Raw genomic sequence first — 24066 nt, 5'->3', positions numbered from 1 at the left:
CATCACCAACTATGTCCTTCCCCCATTCCAGTTCTCTTTCTACAACCCATATAACCCACCATCACTGCCCGGGCTGCTAGAGTAAGTGGACCCCTCTTTGTCTGGCTTACTACTAGTGATCTTATATCTGTTTGGTCCTGGAACCCTTGTTTCCCCTTCTATTTAAGAGGTAGAGCTAGAAAAATCGAGGTATGTGGTTTTGTTTGAAGGCAAGAAAAGCAATAGAATGGGGTACAAAATAAGAGGGAATAAAAAGAAGTCAAAAGTCAAATACGCTGAAAATGGGCTGAGTCTCTCTAGAGGCTTCCAACCTCAGTTTGAGAGAGGATGTTAACACATAATTTTTAACACATGATCCTTAGTTGCAGGATGCCACAGTCTGTCAGCTGCTAAGTGACCAGACTGACCAAGTTGTGAAAAAATTAATTGAAATCTCAAAAATGAATAAGGCTTTGAAAATTGTATTTTATCATGAAATGTAGAGATACTAAATAAACAGACAAAACAAAACAACACTAAACACAACATTTTATACTCGTGGCCACTTTCATTCAGTATGACACACACGAACAAACAAAAGGATTGATCCAAAATTTATGTTAGAAAAATTGACCCAGGTAAAATTGGACAAGTGCTTTTAAAAATTTAGCCAGCATGTTTGTAAGAAAAAAATTTTGTAGAAAAACTTTTTCAGCTTTTAGAAGTACTTAATGTAGATATAGTGGAGCTTTGCTGAAAACAAAAGCTTTAAGGTTGAGATTTAGCATAAAACATGTTTAAAACAATCCTAATTTGAAGTTTAAAACATTAAGTAAAATGGTTAGTAAGCAGTTTAAAAATTTTAAGTAAAATGGTTAATGAGCACTGTAGAAGGAGTCTCCACTCTGAAGTATGATATCATCTGCTGTAAATAAACAGATTTCTTTTAAATTACTCTCATAGTAGAACAGTAAGACAGCTGCAATAATGTTAAAATTTCAATGATTAAACACAAGAGCACAAACTATAACTATTAAAGGTATGAAAAACTGACTTTAAAAAACAAACAGCTGTTCCTACTTTGAAGACTTCAAGTGAATAATTTGTAAAAGAAAATTATATACCAAAATAACAAAATGTTTAGATCATTATAAAATATAGTTAAAGACACTTGATGCATTTCCACACCTAGAGCCTAAGACCAAAATTATATTTATACTTGTTGTCAACCTGCTTATAAAATTTAGTTATTTTATAATATTAATATTATTTTAAAAAGGCTAACCACAACATTTTCCATATACTTTTAAGATCAAAATAATTTTCTAATAGAAATATAAAAGATTCAAATTTTAACATTTTTGTGTTTATTTGAATTTTAAAGCACCAAAAGTTTTTTTTTTACTAGATCTGCTATTACAAGTGATAGAGTTGTTATCTTGCTCTAAAATTCCTGAGGAATAAACAAAGAAAGTTTAGTACCCTTATCTCCCTGTTGCTCTTTTTTCCTAGAGAATTTTTTAACCCTTACAGACCTGAATTTAGAAGGTTTTGTAATTTCCAATGTTTTTATAATTACTTTACACCACCCAATCCACAAAGCTTAATTATACAAATGCTTTTAGAAAAGGCACACTCATGCCGCATAATTTAGTTCACAAATAAATCTGACAATAATTCTTATTATAAATTCCACATAAACAGAGTTGCTGATTCTTTTCTAACCCAGTAGATGTCAGAAGACCCTGATTTTGAGAGGCTACGGGGTTGGTCTATGGCTGGTATGGAGGTATCAGCGGGAGTGGCAGGGCCTGAGCTGGCTGTTCCCCGAGGCCAGCAGGAAGGAGGCTGAAAGAGGGGCCTAGGGCTGGCCCCTTTGCCCATTTCCCTGAAGGGAAGGTAGAGAATTTCCAGCCGTATCCATTTTAGAATGGCAAGTATTGGCCCAGGCTGGCACCAGGAGCCTAGCAGCCTGCAAGGTTGGAGGGCGGTTCTTTCCCCCAGGCATAGGTGAGCAAAATGTCCCATTTTTCTACACTTAAAACATTCTTTATTGGCTGCTTGATTAAAGGCTTCCTTGGTGGCCAAGTGAACTGTCTGAGAAAACTTATGGGCAAAGGAATCAGCCTCACTACACATTCGGATCATTTCATTTAAGATTTTATCCTTATTATCAATAGCCTCTTCCTTCAAGGCTCTTTCAGCTGCTTTCAGCAGCTGATTAATAAACTCACTCTAATCCTCTTGAGCACTTTGCACAATTTGGGTGATGGGGGTTAAAACCAACCCTTTAAAAGGGATTGCACTTCAGGTCCCCAGCGCTGTGGTGGTGGTTTGGGCTAACATCCCTGTGGGCACGCACTTCTGCATATCCTTAGAAGAGAAGCGAGCTTGTCCACTTAGCTGTTCATAAGTCCAGGGGGTGCCCTAAAGCCCTGGATTTTTGGTAGCGATGCTTTGGCAACACTCCGGGAAGTCGACCTGCCAAGCAAGAAATTGAGCTCTGGTGAGGACAGCATGGGTAACTTTAATCCATTCACATGGGAGCAACAGCCCCCCAGCTAAAAGGGCATTGAGAATACACTGAGTAAAGGGTGCATTAGGCCCATAAGTTTTAATAGCAATGTGCAGATCTTGCAAGGTTTTATGGCTTAGCTGCTTATATTCTGTAATTCTCTGGCTCACTGGGTGCTCGCGATTATCTGCAGGCACTGCAGTGGTTTCTGCCTCACAGCACTTGGCCTCACCCTCATCAGCCTCTCCCTCTGGTAATAGGACCCTGGATCAGCGAGGTTGGGCCTCTAATGGATTTTCAAAAGTGGGGACTGGCCCTTGGGATCAGGTGGGCATAGGACTGACAACTTTAGATTCAGGAGGGCGGGGGAAAGCCTGAAGGGCAGAAACTTGAGAAATAAGGGAAGCAACCTGTTCTTGAAGGCTTAAAATTTGTTTAAGATCTTCAATTTGGCCAAGTAATTCCTTTTCTATAGCCTTAAGAGGGGGTGGATCAAGGAGGTTGGGCACAAAAATCCTGAATAGGGGGAGATGGAGGAGGCTGTAAAGGTGCAGTTGCTTGAAGCGGCCAGTCACGGTCATGATAATGGGCAGTCTTATTCTCCAAGGTTTGGGTATCCCTTGGATCAAGGGACTCCTCAGGGGGAAAAGACAGAGTGGGGTAAAGATGTTTAGGTGGGGGGAGATCATCTGCAATAGAAGGCGAAGGATTAGTATCAAAGGAATGATCACATTTGGAAAGGGAGTGGAGGGCGGTCTCAGAGCTTGCCCTCGAGGCGTCTCGAGAGGCAGTATGAGACAAAGGGTGTGAGCAGAATTCAGCTACAGAAAGAAGTTGTTTCTTGGAGTCACTAAAGATGGTATTTGTAACATCCTCTGGCCTTCCTCCATTAGAATGATATTTTTTGGCCCACTTTTTGCCATTTTGAAGGATAAATTTCTGGGCCAGTTATGATAAAGTATGGGCACTTGTAAAGAGAAAAAATTTCCTTTCTCTAGTCTAAACCCTAACACTTCTTTCCCTGAGAGATGTCTTCAGTTTCTTGACAAAGGCAGGCTCTTTAGACAAATGTTGACCCATTTTGATGGGACGGAAGTGTAAATGTACACAAATTAGTTCACGCCACCCTGCTGGGGTTTTGCGCAGATTCTCCTACCTGTCCACACCGCCCTGAAGGGGTTTGACTGGCGTCTTACGATCAGGCCCTCGAGGTTCCACCGGTTCTGTTCGACTGGGGGTCCTTACTCTACGTCCACATTGGGGCGCCACTTGTCCTGGCCCGCAGGACAGGTTATTTGCGGTATAGAGGGGTCCCAGCCTGAAAAGAGAATGGGGAGAAAGAAGGGGGCCAAGCAACATGAGGCTTGTCAAGGCTCCATTTATTAAATGGAAAAAGACTCCTTTTTTTTTTAATATAATTTTTATTTTGATCATAGTGTCTTACATATTGTTGACAATAACATTTTAGGTACATATTTACATAAAATCAGGGGGGATTCCCATCCCCAAATTGCCCTCCCTACCCCTCTGTTTTTGTCCTACCTCCCATTTCCTCTTCCCTCACCCCCAAGGCGGCTAGAATATGTGGTCCCCTCTGTATCCAACCCACTACTTAGTAGTCTTGCACCTGTTTGGTCTTGATGCCTCCCTTATCTCCCCCTCAAACTGTAGGCAGGACTAGCTAGTTCAAGTTGCGTGGTTTTGCCTGAAAAGGAGGAGATAAATAAACTGGGGTAAGAGTCTAATACTCCCAAAATGGGTGGAATCCTTCTAGAGGCAAGACTCCTTTTAAGCATGTTTTTACAGGGGGTGGAGATAAAGCAGAATGAAACAGCCTGCATTACAGAGGTCAACTTACGGGTAATCTTTACATAAGGAGCACAGGAACACCTCAAGGTCAGAAGTTTCAAGGATGTCACAAGCTTCCTGGAATGTATGCTTGATAGGACACTGTGGTATTTCTTTGGGCTCTGGGGCTAGCCAATGTCTTAGTTATGTACTCTGGCCACACAAGACTGGTTTGTCCTGCAAAATTCCATATTAGGGTTTGGTCTCTGGCAGAAACTATCATTTCCTATCAAATATTTATGTCTTTTATACAATTGTATAAATAAAATAAAAGGTTGTATAAATCTTTTTATTTTATTTTTTGACCACACCCTTTGACTCTCAGGAGTTACTCTTGGCTATGCACTCAGAAATAGTTCTGGGCTCCTTCCATCCTGGGAGCCAGGAGGTTCTGCCAGCATGGCGTGTGGCAGCCCTCTGCCATGCCAAAGGCCTCTTTAACCAGGCCTAGGAAGGGGTGCGGGACATAGGTCACCCCAATACCCCTCTACCTCCTTCCTCCAGAATGCCAGGGCCTTTTCTGGCCATGTGGCTAGGCAAGCCAGCGAGGTGGGTCCCTTGGAGGAGTTTATTGGTTTTCCTAGGTTTTCCCCATTTTCATCCTAGCTCCAAAGGGAGGGTCTGGGGTGGGGGCTCTGACCTTCCAGCCTTCTAGCTCGGGAAGGATCTCCTTCCTTCCTGGGAGCCTGGAGGTTTTGACAGCATGGCGTTTGGCAACCCTCCACCATGCCAAAGGCCTCTTTAACCAGGCCTAGTAAGGGGTGTGGGACATGGGTCACCCCAGCACCCTCTACCTCCTTCCTCTGGAACTCCAGGGCTTTTCCTGGCCACATGGCTTGGTCAAGCCAGCGAGGTGGGAATAGCAGCACAATAGGTTCTGGCTTTAGGACTTAACAGGGAAGTTTCTTTATTAAACCTGTCCATTATGAGACTGCGTGGGAGTTAGTGCCCTCGTGCAGAACATAATGACAAATATTGGAATATCATTGTGTTTCATCTGCTTGTCATAATCTGAAAGTCATCCAGGAGCTCGTTTTATTCCTTTACTCCCTCACTCTCATCTCTTGTTACCCCACATTTAACCATTTTTCTGTACTAATGATTTTTGTTTTGGCCAAGGTGGATTACATATCTTTCACAGTAATTTTTTGGGTGGAGTCTGAAGCTTCAGCAGGCAATGCGTCATGGCAAGGTTTCGTGCTGTAGGCTTTTTGGCCAAGACAAGGTGAAGATGCAGCCTCAGCTGCCCCCCACAGCCTTCTCTCTCCTTCCTCCCCATCCCCAGGGTTATTTCTGGACACCTGCTCAGGATCCCAGCAAGTGGGTTTTGGTGAGGTGCAATTTAAAAGAGACCCCAGGCTTCCTTGTCCCTGCAAGGGGCTGGGAGGGGACTGGTGAACTTTCAACTTCCAGCAATTAGGAAGCAAACGCCTCTCGGGGAGTCTGAAGCTTCAGAAGGCAACAACGGGAGGACATGGCTCCATGTGCTCTTCGTTGTCCAAATCACAGACCAAAGTGGTGTCTCAGAAACACCCCCTCCCTCTTGACTATTTTTAAAACATAAAAGGGACACGGGTATCTCCTTTGTATATCTCAGATGTATTCCCTTAACATCTATAGCTCTTTTTGAACATCCTCATATCGTGACAATTTTGCCCACTGGATTTGTTATTTGATTGTTTGATTTTCCCCCTTTGAGATCTGTTTTATAAGCAACACTGGTAGAAGAGTAGATTTTATGTTTGAACCAAGTTATGGGGAATGTTGGACTTTATTCGTTGGCCCCAGATGCACCAACAATATCTTGTGGCATTGCTTCTCTTTTGCATAGGCACATTAAAATGGGAAAATAATACATATGCAAACAAGTTCTTATCTTATAGAGATGGGAACACAAATTTGGTAATGTAATTAGGCCTTTTACCCTGAACATTGGCATAATGATTTGGCTTAGGCCACAGAAAACGGGCATCGCCCACACACACCTGAACAATGGATACCATCTATGGAAACAACTACAATTGTCTATAACATTACCAGGATCCAAGCCTCTACCAGGGAAGACCTACCACTGCTTTGGCATTGACTTACTCCAAAGAGTGCTCCCAACACCCAGATGACTCAGCAACAGTCTGCATGTAGGGCAGATCACTCTGCATTTAATGGTTTGCTAAAACTAGAGGATACTCCACATCAGCCTGACACTGATAAAAGAAATGCACAGAATCCAGAGTCTTCAAATATAAGAATCTGACACCAACAATAGCTAAAGTGTAAAAAAGTTTCACCGGGACCAAGGAGAATGACTCGGGTTGGACGGACTGGTATGCCTGGAACTCAAAGTTGGTCTTATGCCAATAAACTTCTGGGGTGAGGCCCTTTAGTAATCAGGTTAAGGATTTTTTTCCATTTTCCCCATTTTTCTGGACCTATGCAAACAATGGCGATTGCCACTATCACACCTTTACTATATTTTTTTTACCTTATCCTTTAAGGAAAAAAAAATACAACTTACTGAACTTAAAATCAAATACTGTAGTAGAATGCCTGTCTTGAATACAGGCAGGGGATGGGAAGGGGGAGGGGGTAATGTTACACTGGTGAAGGGGGGTGTTCTGGTTATGACTGTAACACAACTATGATCATGTTACTTAAATAAAAAATATATTAATGAAAAGAAATAGTTCTGGGTTTGAGGGGACCATATGGGATGACGGGAAATCGAACCGCAATCCATCCTAGGCTAGAGCTTGCAAGGCAGATGCCTTACCTCTAGCGCCACAGCTCTCGCCCCAGTATAAATCTTTTATACAAAATATTGGTGCTGATTTTAGGACCTACCTTTCTGGTTAGCTTTAATAAGTTTGAACTCATCCTTTTCTTACTGAGTGAGTAATAAGTAATTATTTATATTTCATCCAGATATGGACCAATGAAAAGTGAATATGCAGGTACAAAACTCAGAACTTTGCCTAGTTTACTGTTTTGTTTTTAGTTTAAATTTTTTTTTTACTATGCGTTTTGTGTAACACCATTGGCCCTCAAGGCTTAATTCTCACTCTATGCTCAGGGATTATTCCTGGTGGTTCATAGGGGACCATGTTCAATACATATGTCTCTGCATTCAAGAAAAACAATGTTAACTCCTGCATTATCTCTTTTCTCCACATCTCCAGTTAAAAAAAAATTGATACCTTTTGAAGAGGAAAAAAGGAAAAAGATGTGCCTAATAGGGAATCTAATTAGTTCTGTTTTATGGTATAGTGTAAAAAGAATTTTTTTCTACTGATTTCTTAATGATCATCTCCAAGTTAAACAATAAACAAGACTTATTCTGAATATATCTTTGTTCAACCAGCCATATAGTAAAGCATAGAATGGTTAGAATAAATAGAAACCTATTCCTTTTTATTGTTAGGGGATGCTTACTCCTGGCTTTTTGTGCAGGGATTATCCTTTGTGGGACTTGGGGAAACGCTCTGAGGTTCTAGTTGGTCAAGCCTTCGTCAGTTGCATGCAGAGTAAATACTTTACCTCCTGTACTATCTCTCCAGCTCCTAGAAACATTCTTTACAGTTTTGAATATGGGATGTACAGCATCATGTTATGGGTAAACGACTCCTAATTTGTAACTGGATACCATTTTTATTTTATTAACCCCACATGGCAAAAGAAAAAAGAAGAGACGAGCTCATTCATGTCCTCATCATGAGAACTCATGACTCAATTACCTCCTCAAAGTTTAATCTTCACATACTTTTAAATTGGGGGTGAGGGTTTCTGCATTTGAATATGGAAAGGACCTAGCAATCAGTTCATCACAAGGTGAGTTTTAATAGTACATTTTCTTGGACCTTCTCAGAGTGTGATGACTAATGACAGTATAAGCAGGAACTGATCAAGAAGTATCACATAGAGAACCACTATGTGCTAACGAATTTAAAACTTCTAGTCTATGTTCTCTCCACTGAATATGTGAAATGATTCTGAATATTGTTTTTTTTTTCCACATTAAAAGTTTCTGATCCAGAGCAAATAAGGAAACCAATGCTGGCATACATAACAAGCTCAGAACCTCAATATACTTCATTCAGTGGCAGTCAAAGCCTCATAAAATAGATGATATATTCTCTTAAAATTTGAAAATCCTTTGAGCCACTCAGGTTGTACAATTGCCAAAAGGACTCTTCAGAAAGAGTAGCCATGGAAACAGCATGCCAGATGTCTAAAATGATGTATAAAAACATGTGAAAACTAACAGAAGAAGCGGTTGGCAAACAGTGGGAAAGGTAAGAGTATGATTGCCTTGAGGGTAAAGAAAAAAGGCTTTTTGATTCTTACTACTGCTCTAAAAGGTCTAAGCATCAATCCAAAGGAGAGAACCTCAGAGCAGATTCTGTGGGGATTTATGTTTCTAAAGAGTTCAAGCCCCAGATCCCATATGATCCTCTGAACACTGCCAGGAGTGATTTCCTGAGTACAGAGCAAAGAATAGTTCCTGATTATTGCTTAGTGCAGCCCCCTCCCCCCAAAATATATTTAACCTGACTTTATTCTTGATATTTAATATATCTGTGGTTATTTGAAATACCCAGACAACATAAATACTGTTTATTGATAGTTAATCTCTTTCATAGAATTCTAGAGAAAAGAATGAGCATTATGGTTTCTAAAATTTCAATTGCATACATGGAATCAGATGGCTGTCTCTATTACCCACTGATGATGATTAAAGCAAGTAAACTTATTTATAAGGATATTTGGCTTAATTACAGGTAACACATAACTTTATTCTTATAAGAAAAAAAGTTGAGCTTTAAAGAATTGAACATTTTTTTGCAAAATTTTCTATTCCTACCCCTTAAAAGTGTTGACTCCAGAAAGGATGGTTTTTGATCAGTTTTGTAAAACTAATAACAAACTTTTTTAATATGTCTTAAAATTTTGGATGTAAGTTTGGGGTTATTATTTAACCAATTTTAACCAATTGGCATAATTTAAATTCCAATTATGTATGCTTTAATGATCTACTATTTTATACACCTAAATCTATCTTCAAATTAAATACTATAAATTCGTAACAAAACTATACCCATTTTCCAGGAGGAAGTTATTTTACTTTATTTAGCACATATACCCAAAATGGTAAGAAATAGGTCTAAGAATCAGATATGTTAGCATTTTATATGTCTACTAAGTAGCTAGAAAATTGGAAAAGATTACATATAATGTGTAGTTCTTAATCTCCTTATTATAAGTGGGGAGAATAATAAAGTTTTGATGAAGAAAAATACAAAAGGCCCTATCCAGTACAAAAAAAGTATGAGGATATATGACATCTTTTCACATTAAAAAAATCCGATAAAGGAATATTGTTCCAGACTAAACACATTGGTGACAACCAGCACACATATTTTTGGTTGGTTTTAACCCATGAAGCTGCAATTTTTATGTAGAAGACATAGTGTCTTTAGAATCATACCAATTATATTATGAAAAGGACTTAGCAGTGACTCAATTCTACATATTACTCAGTGTAGACAGAGACTTGACCATATTTCCCTTGATGAGATAGGAAACATTTTACCAATGAAATTATATTTTAACTATAGCAATTTTCTGATTCTGTACCAAAGAAATTTCTATTTTCCCACATTATGCATTTGTAATTTTCTATATTGTAGAATTAATATAATTATATTACTATTGTTAAATTTTAGAAATGATCAAAAATTGTTGACAAGTTTGTTCACCTATTAAAACCGAAGAACTTCCTTTTTCTGGAAAGGATCCTTCTGATTGGTTCTATGATTTAAGAAGTACATTATAGGCTAACTAATAGAAATAGGTCAAAATCTAATTCCTATTTTAATGATTGTATTCTAGAAATTACTTCTGATTTTTAAAGCACAGTAATAGTTCCCAACTACTCTCCTTATACCAGTATATTTTGGGGGGGTTGGTTTTGGGGTCACACCCAATGGTGCTCAAAGTTACTCCTGGCTCTACACTCAGGAGTCACTCCTGGCAGGCTCGAAGACCATATGAGATTCTGGGGTTCGAATGGAGTCCATCCTATGTTGGCCGCAAGCAAGTCAAACGTCTTATTGTTGTGCTATCACTCCAGCCCCAAAACAAATATTCTGAAATCATTTTGGCCTCAGCATAAATGTCTTACCTTTTGAAAATATTTTATTTTTTTCTTTAACATTTGTAAATTACAAATAGATTGCTTATATTTTTTGTTTATCCATTTGTTTGCCTTCATTGTTTTTTAGTCCTTAGAAGCAATGCAAGGCAAATAAAGTTTTCTTGCTGTTGTTGTTTTGGGGCTGTACTCAGCAGTACTCAGGGGCCAGATGAAGTGTTGGAAATTGAGCATCGGTTGGCCACCTAAAAGGCCAGTTACTATATCTCTGTTTTCATGGAATAAGTTTTGACATGTAAATGAACCTTCTAGACCTGAATTAAAGTTTCTAGACCACAAATTTAATTTATAAAAAATCTACTAAACACAAAACTTAGAAGATTTTAATTTTAGGTTATAATGAGCACAGTTAAGATTTTGATGCTTTTGATCTCATATGTTATGATTTACGTTAATTAATCAGGTTTTTCTTAGTTTTTAAATTAAAGAATTCCTCAATTAAATAGGTTGTGTTGAATTTAATCAAAGGTATACATGCCACTCAGTTATAAGAAATTCAATCCAGACAGTGAGTAAAAGAAGGGATTAAAAAAGATAACCCAATCCATAATAATACTAATACATAATAAAAATATATATGCTTTTGTATAAATATGACTTTGGACCATTCCTCATTTATTTCTGATTATGTGCTCTAGCTAATATCTCTTCATCCTTAAAGTATTTTGAAGTAAAATTATTTTATTATTTGGTGATGAATTAGATTTTTAAGTTACGTTGTTAGTAATTCCAGAACTTGGTGTTAATCTTAAAGAAATAGGTGATGTGTTTTTTTTTATTTTATCAAAGTAGTACATTGTAAAATGGACACTTACTCTAACAATATCTTATATGAATGTACCTAAAATACAGGAACTTTAATTATAAGCAGTTATCCTCTTTGAGTTTATCATTAACAAACACTAAAAAGAAAATTTATTAGTAAGAATGCCCTAATTCATTGTCACTATATACCTGAAATGTAACTGTGAATGACTTGTAACTCAGAATGGTCTCAGTAAAAAAATAAAAAAAATAAGAATGCTTATTAAGTTACAATATTACATAAATATGAATAAAGAATTAGATTTTGGGGCTGGAACATTGGTGTGGAGCAGTATGGCGTCTGCCTTGCCAGCGCTAGCCTAGGACAGACTGCGGTTCGATCCCCGGCGTCCCATATGGTTCCCCAAGCCAGCAGCGATTTCTGAGTGCATAGTGAGGAGTAACCCCTGAGTGTCATCGGGTGTGGCCCCCCCAAAAATTAGATTCTCCTTGCCAAAAACTTAATTAGTTTGAGCTCTAAAAATATATAGTCTACATCAATATTTTCCTGATGTTATTCCTATTTCAAAATATCTTTTAAAATCACATATTATAATGTTATTTATAGAAAATGAAAAGGCAAAGCTTACCACAGCATAAGTAAATATTAAGAATATCTAGTCTAGGATTTTTTTCAACCTGGAGATTCAAAAACATGCAATTTGATTGCTATATAACAACATAAGAATGAATTATACTGCATTAAATGGAGGGCCTGTTAATCTTACCGTCCTTTTGTTAATTATTTTCAGAACATACTACTGGGAAATAACAGAATCCATTCTGGAAATAATTTGACTGGGGTAAAAGAAAGAAGGTGCTATCAAACTCTCCAGGAGATAATGATGGCAATGGCAATATCAGTCAGTAGGTTAACTTCCCCTCTACTATTTGTTAAGTAGAAACAACTAGTAGCCCAGTCTGTAATGAAACAAAAACTTTGAGAATTAGCTAACTATTTTTTTAAGTAGGTAGAAAACTTTATTGGAAAGTAGAGGAAAAAGGAGGAAAAAATTCTATTTGGGGAGGAAGTTAGTATAGGACTAAATTTACGAATTCTAGTTTCAGTAGATCCTCCAGTCAAATAGCTAATTCACATCAGTCTGCAACTAATTAAATAGGATGATATGTGTGGGGTGGGGGCTGTGTGTGTGTAAGGGAAGAGAAAGCTGTTCAGGTCAGAGGCAGGTAATGCAGCAATAAGGAGGGAAGAGTTTCAGATATTGTGTTATCGTCTAGAAGAAAAAATTGATAAAGTTCTATTGCTTTGACATGAGTGACTAAAGAACGAGAGTGATAGACTCTTGGATATAAAAAAAAAAAACACTTTCCACCTAAATTGTTTAGTGTGTGAGAAATAGCAGAGGCAAAAAAAGAAATGAAAGCCTAGGATTATAGCTTATGATATTGAGTGAATTTGGGGAATATTTATTGAAAGTAGCTAGAGAGAAAAGTAGGAGTCAATGCTCAGAGATGATCTCAATTTTGTTACAACTTTTTAAAAATACTGGTTATTTATTAATGTACTATCCACTTATTAATAATCACCATAATAGGGTTGTTGTTGGTGGTGGTGATTGTTTTTGTTGTGGTTTTTTTTTTATTTTTTTTTATTTTTTGAGACACAAGTGCCTATGCTCAGGACTTCTTGCTCTGTGCTCAGGACTTGCTTCTCACTCTACAGTCAGAAATCAGTCCCTGAAGTGCTCAGGGGTCCATCTGGGGGTGAAGCTATTATTTATTTATTTGTTTATTTGTTTATTTGTTTATATTAGTCTGGGGGCCATACCCAGCAACACTCATGAGTTACTCCTGACTCAAAGTTTAGGAGTCATTCCAGGAGTTGTTCAGGGGACCATATGGGATGCCAGAGAAAAAACCTGGGTTGGCTACTGGCAAGGCAAGTGCCCTCCCTGCTGTTCTATCTCTCACGCCCCAGACCATTGTACTATTACTATCACTATCAACTGTCAATGTGGCTAATTCCTGAGTTATATATAAAGCTAGCATAAAAATTCCCCAGTGCTTATGCTATTAAAATGTCTTCATTGTGGCCTAAATAACTAGTTCTCTGATATCTGTTATTCTCAGTCTTTGCTTCTTATGTACCGTGATACTTGGACCCTCGCTGGATGTTCTCTGTCCTTCTCTCTTCTCACTGTCTGTGGTCTGCCCCTCTCCACTCTGTTCCTGGTCTCCTCAACCTTCTCTATAGCACTCCCTTCAGCTCTTCAGCTCTTTGGTTTTTCTTCATTCTCAAAATATGTGGATGAAAACTATAGCTTTTCCTAAGATCTGCCCGGATACCAGTTGAAAGGCCAAAGAGAAAGTTCCTTCTGTTCCCTTTTTATGTTTACTGTCCTCTCCCCTTAAACATTTTTGTGATATCTGATTGACTCTCCTTCAGGGGAGATTTCAAATGACCGATGAATTGAACTAGAGTTCCTGCTCCTCCAAACTTACCCACACGGTAACATCATCTGTAACGGAGACAGGTAAACCAGGAACATATCTAGAGAACAGGATATGAGGGTGACATTACAACTCCAGTCACCTTGCGACATTCTAGTAGACTACAAGTGTGAGATTCTGGAAAGCAACAAGGCTTCTTTGCTTGTTATATTAACTTGGGTAAATGAGCAAGAGCCATTACTAAACTGGAGAGATATTTTTGTTTTGTTATGCTTCTCTTTAAGTAGGACTGAATGCCTCCCAAGAAATAAAATCACTTTACCATGGGGAGATTCCTCCGTTTAAAAGCAAACATCTAAACAGTTTGAAGCTTCAGGATATCAAGTTGAAAGTTAATTGCTTCTAAAGGACAAGACAGGGACTTTTTATCTTCAGATCCCTGATACATCAGGACCATTGAAATTCTGATATATACCTTGATAAAATTTGGTCTGAAACTCAGCTTTCTTGTTCTGTTTTGTTTTAGTGTCAGATTTTCCCTCACTTAAATAGATTGCTTCTAGGGCTCAGCATTAATTTTCTAGTTATAGTTTTAACAGTTTGCCCTAAAATTCTCCCTAGTTAGAGATGCATTACACAAAAAAACTGGATCTGCCCTTAATCTTTGTTGTAATTGACTCATAATAGTACTGATGCAGCAGTAGTGAAGGCAGGTCTCTGTGCTGGTCAGTGTTCCCTTTTTCTTCAATATTTTCAAAAATAAAAATATGGACTCATAAATATGATCAGACTCAGAGTTAGAAAATAGAAAAATTTTTGGAAGATACAGGAGAAATGAGAAGGAACTTCCCATGTGGGAAGAACTTAGCCTAGGGCTGAATGAAATATGTCTCATTTTATGGTGATGTTATAGAAAAACCGAGTCTTGAGATAGGCTATAAAAGGCTCTTGAATTTCTTATCAATTGATAAGACTATTACAAAGAATGCAAGGATCCTACTTAGTGGTCCGGCTGGTATGAGTCATTTGGGTTTGGCCATTTGTTTTAGGCATTACTATTATCTTAGTCTCTCAGTGAGCCTAAACTGAGGCAGAATTCTATGGAGAATTACAGGAATGTTTAAAAATGTAGGATGATGTTAGTAAAAAATGAGACTGCTCACAGCATCTGGCCTGGACAATCAAAGACTTCCTCTTTCAAAACCTTTGTTTATAAACTTGGAAAAAATTGAAGTTGTCCTGACATCTAAACTCAACTTCCAACTTAAGAGATAAAAAAAAATGGGTGACTCTTTATTCCATTTTAAAAATTCAGGATCCCCTTTCAGAATCTTCCTTTTCATCATTTGGTATCACAGGAATCCTTGTTAAGGGTCCGAGAAAGCCCATGAATAAAATAAAGGCCATGAATCTTCAGAGAATGTAATCTGCAAAATCAGGTTTATTGTCCAGCTAGCTGGGGCACCAGCTCTGCCATACAGACTGAAACTGGAAGCACTAGGTAAACTAAGAAGGTGTCTTTTATAAATTCAAGGAACCTTAGGAGAATAGTCAATATGGAATGTAGGGCTTATAGAATGCACCAATCCCTAGCCCAGGTTTAAATACAATGTCCAATCAGATGGTAAGCTTGTCCTTTTTCAAATAAGGTGAGAACCTTAGGAGAGGCGAGCAGAAATTCATTCTTTTGCCCAAATATGTCAAGTTCCTCCTAGGAGGGGTGTTGGCTAATGGTTACCAATGTAGCAGGCGGTTGATGTCTCAAAGTAAAATTCCAGATCAAGGGGATCAAGAATGTGGGGTGGAGAAAGGCTTAACAGGCATCTATCACCTATCTGAGTTATTATAACAACTATTTTTTATAAATTTTCCCTTAGCATCCTAAACTACAGGTTTTAGAACTACTTTCAGGTAGTACTATGGACTAGAAAATAATTCTTTGCTATGTTGAAATTATCTACAGAAAGAATCAACATATTATTTTCTTTGTCTCTGTCTCTGCTTCTCTCCACCCCTCTGTCTCTCTGTCTCTATCTTTGTCTCTGCCTCTCTGTGTCTCTGTCTGTTTTTGTTTCTCTGTCTCCTTGTCTCTGTCTCTCTCCTATCTGTACTCAGGGCTTATTCCTCACAGAGTTCAAAGGTTCATTATGGGATCCTGGACATCAAACCCAAGTTGTCTAAGTGGTAGGCAAACTCCCTACCTGCAGTCCCATGGCTCCAGAAATCATATTATTCTCTTAATTATATTTTCTTCTTTTGATTTTCCAGGTAATTAAAAAATAATTATGCTATGTTTGTGTAAGATTAAGGCATCCTGTATGATGATTTGATTAACATTTATTGTGAAATGTTTCTTACATTAAGTTTACCTACTCTTTAGTTTCTCATGTAGATATCTGTGCTTAAATGGTTTTCAGGATCAACAAATAAAAGGCAAGTTAATATTGCCAAATTCTAGCTACCTTCTTTCCAGAGAGTCTTATTAATTTAGGAGCAACTGTTTATCACCACAAAGAAGTAAAAAGGTATCTGAAGGTGGGATTTACAGCTTTTGTGTTTCCTGCCCTCTTGCAAAGCTAGTTTTTCACTTGGTTCTTCATGAAAGCTGAGATGCCAGTTGTAACCCAGAAAGCTTGCAGAAATGAATTGGGGGAAGTGAGTTCATAATTAATAAGGCTAATTTATTTTCAAGTTTTCAATTCTAATAATGCTTAGCCAATGTTATCACAATTAAAAAAAAACCTAAAGGCAATGTTAGTTTCATTTTCCATGTGCTTCAGTTGAATTCAGAAGCAGTTAAAATTTTATATTTTGAATATTTGCATACGTCACAGCAGAAATTCAGCTGAAAGAAGAATGCTAAATGCATTTGTCTTTTCATCCAAATTCCCTGTGAAATCAAGTAAATTTCTTATAGAGCCTCAATCAACATGAAGGATGCTTGTCACATCTACTTTTTTAAAAGTAGTTAAAATTATTTTTATAGTGCCAATACAGCAAGAATCATCTTAAATTATGTTAATTATTTATAATAATTATTCAAGTATTCTCATCTTTTAAATAATAATTTGCCAAGCATCAGACCAGTTACTTTGGATTTTCTACTGCTTCTAAATTAGATCATGAATGATTTAATTCCAGCTCATTTAACTTCAAGGTGATACTCATAAAGAGTGTTGAGGTTTAAAGAACAAAATTTTTGCTTTAATTCTGGAAGAGAAAAAGATAGGTGCATAATTAATTAAAAGGAACTTCAAAAGGGTTTGAAGATATGTTTCAATGGTAAAGTATAAGTCCTGCATGCATGAGACAAGGGCTTAAACCTCAGTACACAAATACACACACACACACACACACACACACACACACACACACACACACACACACGAGAAACTTGAGCTCTAAAACTTGCTGATTATTTTAGGAATAAAAGAACTAGGTCTTCATCTAAGATTCTATTATAATTAGCTCTCATTTCTCAAGGTGTAGAGGCCAAACTACCCTTTGGCCCTAAACTTTCAAAGGAATATCTTCAAACCTGCTGAAAAATGAGGGAACAAATCAACAGCAAAATCCTGTGCAAAGCTGGGCAGATTTCAGTTTCAGCCTCAAGCCATCTGGCTGGAAGTTGGATTAGAATTTAAATGAGAAACTTTTCAAACCAATCACTCTGTAATATGCAAATGAAATCTGATGTCCCTAGAGATTTCACTTCCAGTTCTCAAGCTTGAGAAGTCATCCTATTCCTGAACCCCACATCCGGCAAACCATTGCAAACAGTACAAAGGAAGCCTACCCTGCCTCTAATCCCAGCAATATCAACAGCCAGATGGATTTTGTAATCATGTGAACTGGAACCAATGACGCTTCTTAACTTCCCATGTTGCTTTTGATTCATTAGTGTTTTTTTTTTTTTTTTGAAGATTGAGTTTGGGGGTACATATTCAGTGATGCTCAGGTCTTTCTCTTGCTCTGTCTGAGCTCAGGGATGACTCCACCCCTATGCATCCACAATCTGCAGAGGCGGGAGTTGGGCTCAGAGACCCCACATGCCAGAACAGCTAGGAAAAATTAAGGAAAAAAATCCCTTAATTATACCAGACCTCCTGCAGAGGTGTCTTTTCTTACTGATAACCATTTTCAACATCATCCAAAACTAGTCCAATTCTTGACTATTTATAGGAAAACAAATGGAATACCCTGTATATGGAGGCTAGCACTCAAATAGATCTCTGAAGTCAGTGTATATGTGAACATTACTTTCTATACAGTGGTCCTCTCTGACTGGCAAGCCTTATCCATAAATAATTCATCTATACAATGTATATAGCCCCTCTTATATATTGCCCCTACCCCACCCAGAGACCCTTCTACTCCCTCATCTCCCAACCCGGATTTGTTATCTTCCCATATTTAACACTCTTTACCCTCCGTTCTTAACTCGTTAGGCACCAAGACCGACCTCCTGCCCCAACAGACCACCATACAGCTCCTCAATGAAAGACACCCTCTCGATCTCCCATCTTGTGTCTCGGCAAGAAACCATACCAATAAGCCTCCTGACTCAAGCTTGTGACCCCTCTCACCCCCATCAAATCGTAGACTGTTGCATGATACTGGAAGCAGCCTCAGCAAAACCCCCAGCTCAAGGACACTACAGGACCCCGAAATGCCGCAAATCATATCTCAAAGACCAAGGTCTGTGATACGAAAAAGTGCCTTGGCTTTCACTCCCCACAAGAATAGCTCAGAAGACCTAATTGGGAGGCCTATATTGCCTATGTAAGCTTAATACATTTATAATAATGCACCTTAAGATGTGTATTCCTAAACATACAGATAGCCTTTCCCATTACTTCTTTTTTTCAAATATCTTTTGTTTTTTTTTAATTTACTTTTTATCTCAGTTTTATCTATTTGTTCTATTTTTTTTTATATATACATATTTTCTTCTCTATCCTCACCAGTTTTGGTGCTGCTTGCTAAGATGAAAGTTTTTTTTTTTAATTTTTTATTTTTCATTATGAGAACAAAGATGCAAAGAAAGAGGACAAGGTAAAGTTACAGTGGAAGGACAATCACCCATAACATAATTCTCAGAAGTCCCCTTGCTGATATCTTAACTTTGAAATTTTAGCCAAAGAACATTAAGATAAATAAGACAGAATCCATGTACAAATTACTTTGTCCCTCAAGTCCCCAGATGTAACGCATTATAATATTTCTTTTTTTTTTTACTTTTTTAATCTTTATTTAAATATTTAAATATTTAAATAAAGATGAAAGTTTTTTAGCTCAAATGCCGGCCCAGAGTGTCACCTCTGAAGTTTGAGTGTTGTGGAGTTTCAGATCTCTTGCTGGTTCAGTCTTCCAAATCCATGAATTCTGTGTCTTCACTGTCCTGCTGGACTGTTACTGGTGCTTTATGACCTGCTTCTCTTTTCTAGTGCCTATTGCTCGTGACTCCTTTGGTTTTCCTCGATTCTCTAGCCTTATGTACATGTCATCTGTGCACAGGTGAGAGGTCAAAGAGGAAACTTACTGAAATACTTTCCCTTTGTGTTTAAATTTCTGCTTAATAGCCAATTTTACTATCTATCTAATTGGCTCTCTCTCTCTCATGTAGCTGAGATTTAAAATGACTAATTATATTAAAATAGATGACCTGGTTTCCCCCATTTCCCTTCATCTGTAACAAATTCTCACCATACTGCAATTTCCAAAGTTTTCTTTTTTCCTTATACACAAACTTTCTTGGCCCAGGGGACTTTTTTTCTTCTCTGGATCTGGAATCCTCTTCCCCTAGCTTTGCATTTTCCCATGTACCCTGAACAGATGATCTAACCTACATCTGTTGGCAAATCTTCCAAATTAGCCTCTGTGTAGTCTTTCCATTTCTGTCTCCCATCATTTGCCTCTTATTCTTCACTAGTATTCTCCTTTGGGTCATTTATTTCTATTTGATGGTTTCGATCATTGAGAATCTATTCATATTCTATATTTTGGTTTTTACAATTCTCGACATTTAAATATCCAAAAATGTGTCTGAATTGAATTAATTCATGAAAGAATATTCATATTAATATTCATATTTTGCCTTCCTAAAGAAGGCAAAGACACCACCAAAAAAGAAAACTACAGACCAATCTCACTAATGAACATTGATGCAAAGATACTTAACAAAATCTTAGCAAACCGAATCCAACACCTCATCAAAAAGATCATACATCACGATCAAGTGGGATTCATACCAGGAATGCAAGGTTGGTTCAACATACGCAAATCAATAAACATTATACACCACATCAACAACATGAAGGACAAAAACCACATGATCATATCAATCAATGCAGAGAAGGCGTTTGACAAAATCCAACATCCGTTCATGTTAAAGACACTCAGCAAAATAGGGTTAGAAGGCACCTTCCTTAAGATAGTTACAGCTATTTATGAAAAGCCTACAGCCAACATTATACTTAATGGCGAGAAGCTAGAAGCATTCCCACTAAGGTCAGGAACTAGGCAAGGCTGTCCACTCTCTCCACTCTTATTCAATATAACCTTAGAAGTCCTAGCAATAGCAATCCGACAAGAGAAGGGAATCAAAGGAATTCAAGTAGGGAAAGAGGAACACAAGCTAGCTCTATTTGCTGATGATATGATGATATACATCAAAAACCCTAAAGAATCCACAGAAAAACTCCTAGAAACAATCAACCAATACAGTAAAGTGGCTGGATACAAAGTCAATACACAAAAGACAGTAGCGTTTTTATATACAAACAATGAAGTTGAGGAGAGAGAGATTAAAAATACAATTCCATTTAAGATAGTATCAAAAAATATCAAATACCTAGGAATCAACCTTACAAGAGAAGTGAAAGATCTATACCAGGGAAACTTCAAAACACTTCAGAAAGAAATTGAAGACGATCTAAAGAAATGGAAGAACATCCCATCCTCATGGATAGGTAGAATTAACATAGTCAAAATGACTATTTTACCCAAACTGCTATATAGATTTAATGCAATCCCTATCCAAATCCAGACACAATTCTTTAAAGAAATAGAACAATCAATTATAAAATTCATTTGGAACCATAAAAGACCCAGGATAGCTAAACACATTCTGAAAAATGAGAAGTTGGGAGGTATCTCCTTACCTAACTTGAAACTATACTATAAAGCCATAGTAATAAAAACAGCATGGTACTGGAACAGAGACAGGACCTCAGACCAGTGGATTAGAACAGAATTCCCAGACATAAACCCCCAGATATATAGCCAACTAATATTTGATAAAAGAGGCAAGAATATGAAATGGAACAAAGAAAGCCTATTCAACAAATGGTGTTGGTACAACTGGATACTCATATGCACGAAAGTGAAAATCGACCCATATCTCACTCCTTATACAAAAGTCAACTCAAAATGGATCAAAGATCTGGAAATCAGACCTGAATCTATAAAGTTTATCGAGAATAAAATAGGCAGAACACTCAAAGACCTTTATATCAAAAGGGTCTTTGAGACCGGAGCACCAATGGCAAAAACGTTAGCATCAACTATAAACAAATGGGACTATATCAAACTAAAAAGCTTCTGCATGGCAAAAGAAACCCTACTTAATGCAAGAAGACAGCTAAGAGAATGGGAAAAAATCTTTTCACTTGATATATCAGATAAAGGGCTGATATCTAGAACATACAAAGCGCTCAGAAACCTGAGCCCTTCAAAACCAAACGAAGCCATAAAAAAATGGGGAGACGAAATGAATAGACATTTCTCTAAGGAAGAGAGAAGGATGGCCAACAAACACATGAAAACATGCTCACCTTCGCTCATCATCAGGGAGATCCAAATCAAGACAACAATGAGATACCACCTCACACCAGTGAGGTTGGCTCACATCAAAAATAATGGGAACAACCTTTGTTGGAGAGGATGTGGTATGAAAGGAACTCTCATTCATTGCTGGTGGGAATGCCCCTTGGTCCAACATCTATGGAGAAAAGTCTGGAGAGTGCTCAAAAACTTAGAATTGAGCTGCCATTTGACCCAGCAATTGCTCTCCTAGGCATATATCCCCAAGATGGAAGGACATTCATTCCAAAATACATATGCACCCCACTATTTATTGCAGCACTCAGTATAATAGCCAAATCTTGGAACCAACCTCGATGTCCAACAACAGATGAATGGATCATTAAGATGTGGTACATATATACAATGGAATATTACATGGCAGTTAGAAATGATACAATCACAGACTTTGCAGCAACGTGGATGGACCTAGATCATGTTATGTTAAACGAAGTAAGTCAGAAGACAAAAGAGAAACACAGAATGGTAGCACTATTCTGAAACACCTAGAACACATAAAAAACAAAAAAATGACATTGAAGAAGCATAACTGCTAGAACCACAAAGAAAGACTTCATAAACTCCATTCCCTGATCTGCACAGCCACCAAGATCTTTAGAAACAGGACTGATTTTACCATCCAAGATAAAGTAGAAGTCTTCCACATACCACGAAAGCAGCAAGAGGAGAATAAATAATCTATTTTTTTGACGTCTTTATTTTGGTGTGGAGATTACGGTTGATGTCTCCAATATTATTTTATTTTATTTTGTTTTGTCTTTCTCTTTCTTTTTTGCACTTGAGTATGATTTGATTTCAGAACCGAGATTATTGTGTGGTGCCTGTCTTTATTGCTGTGGTGCTTATCGGTTATTTAATTCGATATTTTTTTTTTGTGTATTGTTGTGGTATTTTAATTACTTTTTTCACATCCTCTCTCAAACTGAGGTTGGAAGCCTCTAGACAGGACTCTGCCTATTTTCAGCTTATTTGATTTTTGATTGAGAAGAGGACATATTAGGTGATGGGTATTCCCCTGATTCAATGTGAATATGTACCCAAAATACTACAGTGAAAGATATGTAAGCCATTATGAAAAAAAAATTGTGTTTTTAATCAGAAATTTTCTTTGACTTTCATGTATTATTATATCAATTATATTATATGTTATGTTATGTCACTATATTATGTTATATTAGTTTACCTCATTATGTTAATCAATTTTGTCCTTTAAATGAATTCTTACTTTAAAAAAAACAAAACAACAACAACAAAAAAAAACAACTTTAGTTTGCTCTGAAGAAAAAAAAATAAAATAAATAAAAGATAAGATAAGGCCTCCCAAATCTTACCACAGGCTGTGTTCTTTACACTGGCTGTATAGAAAGAGGAGGTACAGTAAAGGCACCCCATATACACCTCAACACAGGCCCCTTGCCGGGTATGTATTGTGAATTGGGGGACAAAAAAAAAAAAGAGACAATGGAAAGAATATCAATGAATAAAAGCCAGTCATATATAATACCATTTCCTGTAATACGGGCATTATAATTTTTGTTAGAAATTAAGAAGCAAATGTATATGACTGTAGTAACATGTTAGCCCTTTTTATGTATATCATGGTATTGTTACTTCAGCTGAGCTATGTAAATATTTATTAAATAAACAATGTGGGCTTTTATGTGAATTTTTGTTTGGGGGACTTACTTGCCTAGCTCTGATCTCAGAAATTACTACTGAGTTTTTAATTACCATATGAGGTGCTGAGACCAAACATAGGTTGGCTGCATGAAAGGCAAGTGCCTAACCCACTACACTTTCTTTCAAGGCCCTCTAAATTGTTTTTTTTTTTTTTTTTATAAATAAACCCTTGTACAACAGGTCAGTTTGTATTTAAAGTATATAAATTGATTCATCTGTTTTCCAGTTTTCAAGAACCAATTTTTTTCAAGACCTAAATATCACATACATTTATTTCCATTTTTGTGATCTGCTGCATGCACTTTTGTATTTTTCCTTGTTTTTGACTTTTAACAAAGTTTAATTCCATAATTCATGCTCATGGTAAATAAAAACAAAGTTAAATTAATTTTATTTTCTCAAACTTTATTTGGTGGATTTTGTTTGTTTATTTGGTTTAGGGCCATACTGGCAATGCTCAGAGGTTGTTCCAGAATCTGTACCAGGAATCAGTCCTGGCAGACTCAAGGGACCATATGAGATACAAAGGAACAAACCTGAGTTTGCTGCATGCAAGGCAAGCACCCTACCCACAGTTACTATTGCTTTGTATCTTGGTGTTTTATTTTATTTATTTATTATTTTGTTTTAGTTTTGTGCCATACCTGACAGCACACAGGAGTTACTCCTGGCTCTTTGCTCAGAAATTACTCCTGGAAAGCTTGGAGAACCATATAGAATGCTGGGGATTAAATTC

At 37.3% G+C, this 24066-nt stretch overlaps 1 non-coding gene across 1 annotated transcript; it reads left to right on the top strand.

The window, feature by feature from the left end:
* The first annotated feature begins 22964 nt into the window (after positions 1 to 22964).
* On the top strand, positions 22965 to 23097 carry LOC126010125 (small nucleolar RNA SNORA51). Its single transcript, XR_007496261.1, has one exon. It is a non-coding gene; the product is annotated as a small nucleolar RNA SNORA51 (small nucleolar RNA).
* Positions 23098 to 24066: the final 969 nt, after the last annotated feature.

The sequence above is a fragment of the Suncus etruscus genome, chromosome 5, assembly GCF_024139225.1.
Source record: "Suncus etruscus isolate mSunEtr1 chromosome 5, mSunEtr1.pri.cur, whole genome shotgun sequence".
NCBI lineage: Eukaryota > Metazoa > Chordata > Mammalia > Eulipotyphla > Soricidae > Suncus > Suncus etruscus.
This window is presented reverse-complemented; position numbering and strand designations above follow the sequence as displayed.